Source organism: Vombatus ursinus, unplaced genomic scaffold, assembly GCF_900497805.2.
Source record: "Vombatus ursinus unplaced genomic scaffold, bare-nosed wombat genome assembly UNPS02014841.1, whole genome shotgun sequence".
NCBI classification, from domain to species: Eukaryota; Metazoa; Chordata; class Mammalia; order Diprotodontia; family Vombatidae; genus Vombatus; species Vombatus ursinus.
In genome coordinates this window covers 38,203,709-38,211,780 of record NW_020954619.1, presented here as the reverse complement: position 1 = coordinate 38,211,780, position 8,072 = coordinate 38,203,709, and the positions used below count along the sequence as shown (strand labels likewise).

At 37.7% G+C, this 8,072-nt stretch overlaps 1 pseudogene; it reads left to right on the top strand.

The window, feature by feature from the left end:
- The first annotated feature begins 1,900 nt into the window (after positions 1 to 1,900).
- Positions 1,901 to 6,765, top strand: LOC114026642 (annotated as a pseudogene).
- Positions 6,766 to 8,072: the final 1,307 nt, after the last annotated feature.

Below are 8,072 nucleotides of genomic sequence, written 5' to 3'. Positions count from 1 at the left end.
ATCACATGGACTATCTAACTGTCCTATTTGAAATCTGGGAGCCCAAGGATAGATTTTCAAGGAGCAATTGTATACGTGTGTGTGTGTGTGTGTGTGTGTGAAACAGAGAAGGACAGGCAAAGACAATGAGACAAAAAGAGAGAGACAGAGAAGCAGAGACAGAGAGAGACACAGAGAGAGACATAGAAAGGCAGAGAGCTCAGAATGTTAGAGCCTAGGTAATGATAGTGCAGCAGAGTCCCTGGTGCGCCAAGTGGAGAAAGGAAAACAGTAGTGGTTATCAGAGAGACTATAACTTGCTCAAAGTCATACAAGTAGTAGGGAAAAGAACTGGGAATTGAATATAGTTTTCTCCTTTCTTCTCTCTTTCTCTCCCTCCTTCCTCTTTTTCCTTTTTCTTCTTCTTTCTCCTCCTCCTTCTCATAGGCCCAATCCCACTATTAATAAACATAGGAGCTTTGTTTCTAGCCTGACTAGTTTGCCTCTCTTTAGGTAACTGAGTGGTCTTTTCTTTTAAGCATCTCACTGTTTTGGTGCTGTACTTAATTTAGACATCCATTTGACTCAGCCTACTGCAGCTCAGAACTCAAGTAATTTACCAGCCTCAGCCTCCCTACTAGCATGGCTTAAAGGAGGGTACCAACATACTTTGCCATTGTTTTATTCTTACATTTTATGGAGTATTACTATGGTCATATGAAGTTTTATGAGAACTTTTAGACAAAAAACCAAAAATCAAACAAATATATGAATTAAATACAGGATTTAAGTGCAAGACTTACTGAGATAGTGGAAGGGACAAAGAGAAAACATATAATAGAGAGAATAGTAGGAAAGACTTCCCTCCAAAGAAACAGGAATTTCAGAAGTTATTTGACTTTAACACTCTGGGGCCAGAAGGATATTTTAGATACAAGATATATTTTGTGAAAAGGCATAAACTCAGAATTAAATATATAGAATACAGGATGCTTCAAATGTATTTTTCTTGGAAGAAGAAAGGATAAAGTAATTGAAGACATTGGGATTCTTGAATATAGAATGTTTTTAATATTTAAATATTTAAAATTAAAATTAAAATATTTAATATTTAAAAGTGCATTATTATTTTTAACACTTACTCCCACTTTGTCCCAAACCACTGAGAAGGCAGACAATATGATATCAATTATACATGTGAAATCATGCAAAACATAATTTCGTGTTAGTCATATTTCAAAAAAAGGAGGAAAAATAAAGTAAGAAAATTACACTTCAATTTGCACTCAGAGTTCATCAGTTCTCTCTCTAGAGGAAGACAGTATTTCTTCATCATGAGTCCCTTGGAATTGTCTTGGATCATCATATTGATTGAAGTAGCCAAGTGTTTCACAGCTGGCCATCATTATGGCATTGCTTTTACTGTGCACAATGATCTCCCAGTTTTTCTCACTTCACTTTATTTCAGTTCATATAGTTCTTGCCATGTTTTTCTGAAACTACCCCCCTTTATTTCCCACAATAGTACTCCATCACAATCATATGCCACCACTTGCTCAGCCTTTCCCTAGTTGATGAGCATCTTGTCAATTTCCAATTCTTTGCCACCACAAAAAGAACTGCTACAAATATTTTTGTGGGAGGGGAGGTGGAGTCAAGATGACAAAAAAGGCAGTGAGTGACTTGCCTGATCTCTCCCCCAAACCCTTCTGAACACCTTTAAATAATGCCATAAAACAATTCCTAGAGTAGCAGAACCCACAAAAGCATGAGGTGAAATAATTTTCTAGCCAAAGACAACTTAGAAGGTCAGCAGGAAAGGTCTGTCACACTTGGGTGAGAGTGGAGCACAGTACAGCACAGGCTGTGCCAGTACAGACCCAGCCCCAGTAAGTCAGGAGCAGGCATTTGGAACCACTGAATGAGCAGTGGCAGCAGCTGCTTCTGGAGTGCTTGGCTCACAGATGGTAAGCTGGTCAAACAACAGGTTAAAAGATTATAGGAGTCTCTTTGCTAGCACTGAGGCAGGACTCTGTTGTTTGCCCATATTTGGATTCAGACTGCATTCCTAGGTGGCAGACCTAGCATGAGGAGGAGCACTAGCACACCAGAGCTTACAGGTATAGTGAAATGGGGACCCTCATCATAGTTCCAGGGCAGAAAAGAGTGCTTATGGTCACTCACAGACCAAAGCACAGGTGAGGAGAGTGGTAAACACACCTCTCCTTAGATCGTATCACCTTGGAAGAACTAAAAACTTACAGGTCCCTAGAAGTATCTCTGAAAACAGTTGCACAAAACTCCTGAAGCTTGGGACAGTGTGCCTCCAACCCGGAAACAGAACCCTACATTAACAAAGAATTGAAAGTCAGGAAATAGGCTGGGAAAATGAGCAAACAACAGAAAAAGATTCTGACCATAGGAAATTACTATGGTGACAGGGAAGATCAAAACACACACTTAGAAGAAGATAACAAAGCCAAAGCTCTCACATCCAAAATCTCCAAGAAAAATACGAATTGGTCTCGGGCCATGGAAGAGCTTAAAAAAGTATTTTGAAAATCAAGTAAGAGAAGTAGGGGGAAAAATGGGAAGAGAAATAAATGATGAAAGAAAATCATGAAAAATGAGTCAACAGCTTGGTAAAAGGAACACGAAAAATACTGAAGAAAAAAAAGTAACATCTTAAAAAACAGAATAGGCCAAATAGTAAAAGAGGTACAAAAAGCCAATGAGGAGAAGAATGCCTGAAAAATAGAATTGGCCAAATGGAAAAAAAGGCACAAAAATTTACTGAACTAAAAAAAACTCCTTAAAAAGTAGAATCAGTCAAATGGAAAAGGAGGTACAAAAACTCACTGAAGAAAATAATTCCTTAAAAATTAGAAAAGATCAAGTGGGAGCTAATGACTTTATGAGAAATCAAGAAACAATAAAACAAAAGCAAAAGAATGAAAAAATAGAAGAAAATGTGAAATATCTCACTGGAAAAACAACTGACCTGGAAAATAGATCCAGGAGAGATAATTTAAAAATTATTGGACCACCTGAAAGCTATGATCAAAAAATAAGTCTAGACATCATCTTTCAAGAAATTATCAAGGAATATTGCCCTGATATTCTAGAACCAGAAGTTAAAAGAAAAATTGAAAGAATCCACATATTACCTCCTGAAAGAGATCCCAGTATGAAAACTCCCAGGAATTTTATAGCCAAATTCCAGAGCTCCCAGGTCAAAGAGAAAATATTTCAAGCACCAGAAAGAAATAATTTAAGTACGATGGAGACACAGTCAGGAAAACACAAGATTTAGCAGCAGATTCATTGTATCATTGGAGGGCTTGGAATATGATATTCTGGAGGGCAAAGGAGCTAGGATACAACCAAAAATCACCTACCCAGAAAAACTGAGGATAATCCCTAAGAGGAAAAAAATCAACATCCAATGGAATAGAGGACTTTCAAGCATTCTTGATGAAAAGGCCAGAGATGAATAGAAACTTTGACTCTGAAATACAAGACTCAAGAGAAGCATGAAAAGGCAAACAGGAAAGGGAAGTCATAAAGGACTTAATAAGATTAAACCCTTTACATTCCTACATGGGAAGATGATACATGTAGCTCATAAGAACTTTCTTACTATTAGGGAAGTTAGAAGAAGTATATATATATATATATATATATATACATCTTTATATATATATATATATATATATATATAGACAGAGGGCACAGGTGTGAGTTGAATATGAAAGGATGATATCTAATAAATTAAGGGGTGAGAAAGGAAAGTACTGGGAGAAAGGGGAAGAGAGGGGTAAAATAGAGTAAATTATCTCACATAAAAGAGACAAAAAAAAGCTTTTACAGTGGAGGGGAAGATGGGGGGGATGAGGGGAGTGAGTGAACCTCACTCTCAGCAGAATTGGTTCAAAGGGGGAATAACATGCACATTCAAGTGGGTATAGAAAACTATGTTATCCTACAGGAAAGTAGAAAAGGAAGGGGATAAGAGAAGGGGAGAGTGCAGATTTGGGGAGGGGGTAGTCAGGAGGAAAACATTTTTGAGGAGGAACAGGGTGAAAAGAGAGAGAGAGAATAGAATAAATGGGGGGAATAGGATGGAGGGAAATACAGTTAGCAATAGTAACTGTGAAAAAATTTTTGAAGCAAGTTTCTCTGATAAAGGTCTTTTTCTCAAACATATAGAGAACTGAGTCAAATTTATAAAAGTAAGAGCCCTTCCCCAAATGATAAATGATCAAAAGATATAAACAGTTTTCAGATGATGAAATCAAAGCTATCTATAGCCATATAAAATAATGCTCTAACTCACTATTGATTGGAGAAATGCAAATTAAAACAACTCTCAGGTACTACGTCTTACCTATTAGATTGGCTTATATGTATGACAGAAAAGGAAAGTGACAAATGTTGGAGGGGATGTGGGAAAAATGAGACGTTAATGCACTGTTGGTGGAGTTGAAAACTGATTCAACCGTTCTGTAGAGCAATCTGGAACTATGTCCAAAGGGCTACAAAACCATGCATACCCTTTGACCTAGCAATACCACTACTAGGTCTGCATCCCAAAAGAGATAAAAAAAGAAAAAGAAAAGGGACCTATATGTACAATAATATAGCAACTCTTTTCTGGTGGCAAAGAATTAGAAATTGAAGGGATGCCCATCAATTGGGGAATGGCTGAACAAATTGTGGGATGTGATTATGATGGGATATTGTCATGCTATAAGAAATGTTGAGCTGGATGCTCTCAGGAAAATCTGGAAAGACTTACATGAGCTGATGCAAAGTGAAATGTACTCTGTACAAAATTATAAGATGATTAGCTCTGAATAATTTAGCTATTCTCAGCAATACAATAATCCAAGACAATTCTGAAGAATTTATGATGAAAAATGCCATCCATCCCCAGAGAAAGAATTGATAGTGTTTGAATACAGATTGAAGTATACTTTTTATTTTCTTTATTTTTCTTGAGAATTTTTTTAATCTATGTTTTCTTTCACTATGTGACTAATATGGAAATGTTTTGCATGACTACACATATATTGACTTTGCATGACTACACACCTATATTGAATTGCTTGCCTTCTCAATGAGGGGGGTATGGGGAGAGAGGAAGGAAGAGAATTTGGAACTCAAAGTTTCAAAAATGAATATTAATTATTTTGACATGTAACTAGGGAAAATAAAATATTAAATAAATAGAATAAAACAAAAAGAAAAAAACAAATATTTTGTGCATATAGTTCCTTTTCCATTTTCTTTGATCTCTTTATGGTACAGATCTAATAGTGGATTGCTGGGTCAAAGAGTATGCACACAGTTTTATAGTCCTTTTGGCCTAGTTACAAAATGTTCTCCAGAATTGTTGGACTAGTTTACTACTCTGCCAATAGTTCATTAACATACCTATTTTTCTCTCATCCCCTCCAGCATTTGACATTTCTGATAAGTATAAGGGGGTACTTCAGAGTTGTTTTAACTTGCCTTTCCCTAATCAATAATGATTTAGAACATTTTTTCATATAACAATAAATAGCTTTGATTCCTTCTGAAAATTTCCTATTTATATCCTTTGACCATTTATCAATTTGGAAATGGCTTTCATTTTTATAAACTTGACTCAGTCCTATACTCACTATATAGTTAAAAAACGAGTCCTTTATCAGAGAAACTTGCTGTAAAAAATTTTTGATATTACTCCATTGTCTATAGTACCTTTTAGCAAAACGCAGTTTCACTGATTATCCCTTTTAGTTAGTTCTATTTTTGTTTTGTCTGAGATCATGATTACTCCCCCTGCCTTTTTTTGGTTTAACTGAAGCATGTTTCATTCTGCCCCAGTCCTTTATTTTAAGTCTCTATGTTTCTGTTTTAAGTGTGTCTCATAAACAATATATTATTGGATTCTGCTTTGTAATCCATTCAGCTCTCTGCTTCTGTTTTTTGGGTGAGCTCATCCCATTGGATGTAAAATTTTGAAATCCATTCTAGAACCCTCTGAGCAAGGAGGGCTTAAGCAGCTGGCTAAGATGCCCAGCTCCATGGAGTGGTTATTGGCACCACCACCAAGAAGAAGTTGGCTGTGGCCAAATATAAGGAAAAGGGCACTGTCTTGGCTTAGGACCAGCCAGCCCAGATGTAGAAGTGGCTGGACATATTCAAGACCAATGAGGAAGAATTTCCAGTAAACATAAGCTGAAGATATGAAAAAAATTTCTAGTTCTGAATGCGGTTCCAGTACATGTGCACAATGACTGAAATAGACCTTTTGGCCCTTGGAAAAGGATTTTAATCTTAGATGCTGGGCATTGGGAATATTAATTATAAGCTAGGTGTCTAAGTTATGAAGGTGTGCCTGGGCCCTATGTATCAGAATATGGATCTGATCACCTTGGAGGAGCTGCATCTGGAGGGATTAAAGGTAAGGGGCAGATTTGCCCAAGATATTAGCCAAAAAGTTTTGATCTGGGCCACTGAGTTCAACATGGATTGTACTGTAGTAGTGCAGCTGGCAGAGAAAAATGGCTGTATGGCAATCAATGAAGTCAAAATAAACCTCATGTGGAAAAACGAACCAGTTTGGCAAATATTGGAGTACTTACTGAAAGAAAGGATGGCTTGGCTGGACCTGCAGGCACCAGAGGAGGTGGCTAATACCTGCCCGCTCTTTTCAATGACCTGTCCTCCCGTCAAATCAGCAGATCACAATTGAGAAGGCCTTTTTTTAGGGGATGCAGCTCAATGGGGAGAGCATAGGAGGAAGGAGAATAAGATTTACTAAAGAAAACTAGAATATAAATGACTTACTTTTTATAAGAAAAAAAAAATCTTAATTTGCCTCTGCTCACTAAAAGATTTCTGTCTTACCCCGCACTTGTTACCCAAGTTTTTCCAGTGCTGGGGTTTTTTTTTAATCCTTATTATCCCTTGGTACTTTTATAATGGTTAACTTTTCTAACACACTATTATCCTAACAATAATCTGATGACAGAGGTAAAGCAGAAGTGGCAACTGAGGCAGGGAGGTGAAGCATCCAAGTTTGAGTAAGTACATGGAGCCCTTGTCAGGGCTGCTCATTCATCCACATTTGGTATCCACCTTCACCCAACTCTTACCTGTGGTTCCAATGAGCTGCAGCATGAACAGTGGCCACACCCTGCTAAAACTGTCATGGTAGATGGACTAAACCAGCTTGAGGGTAAATGATGTGCTTCAAACCCATCACTGAATTAAGGGGGTATCTACCCCAAGCATGTGAAAACTTTCTCAGCCAGAATGGGTGGATGAGAACAGTTTGGCCATGGAGATGGCTGAAGCAGGCACTGTGGAGTGCTTAGAGCTTGATTAGGCATTGAAGATGTCAAGGTCATCCACCGCATCCTGGGACATCACCAGCTGTCCTGACTTTTATTTTGCCATTGGATTTCAATGACTCTGAAAGAGGGAGGCTGATGACTTTGTGCAACTCTGCCTCACTTAAATCCAATGGAAGTCAAGACATCACCCATGATGTCATTAGTCCTCTTACAAAAGGATGAACAGCAACATGGATAAGCTTAGCCTAGACACTGAGTTGTATCTCCTAGCTCATTCTTTCAAGTATTTTGGAAAAGTATGTGTGGGTGCACACAGGCAAACTGTAAGTTTTCATAGTACAAATTGTCTCATTCTTTGTATTTTGCATTTTCACCGGCTGTCCTTTATGCATGGAATGCTTTCCTTCTTATCTCTACTTCCTGGCTTCCCTAGCTTCCTTCAAGTCTCAGCTAAAGTTCCACCCTCTACAGGAAGCCTTTCCCAATCCCTCAATTCTAATACTGCCCTCTGCTGATTATGCCTTATTTACCTGTGTATATATTGTTTGTACATAGTTGTTTGCATGCTATATCTCTCATAGATTGTGAGCTCCAGGAGTTCAGGGACTGCATTTTGTCTTTCTTTTTTTTTTCTTTGTATCCTCAGTACTTAGCACCGTGCCTGTCACATAACAGATGCTAAATAAATGTTTATGATTATCTGACTGACATATCCCCCATGATTATCACAGTACATGGCACATAGTA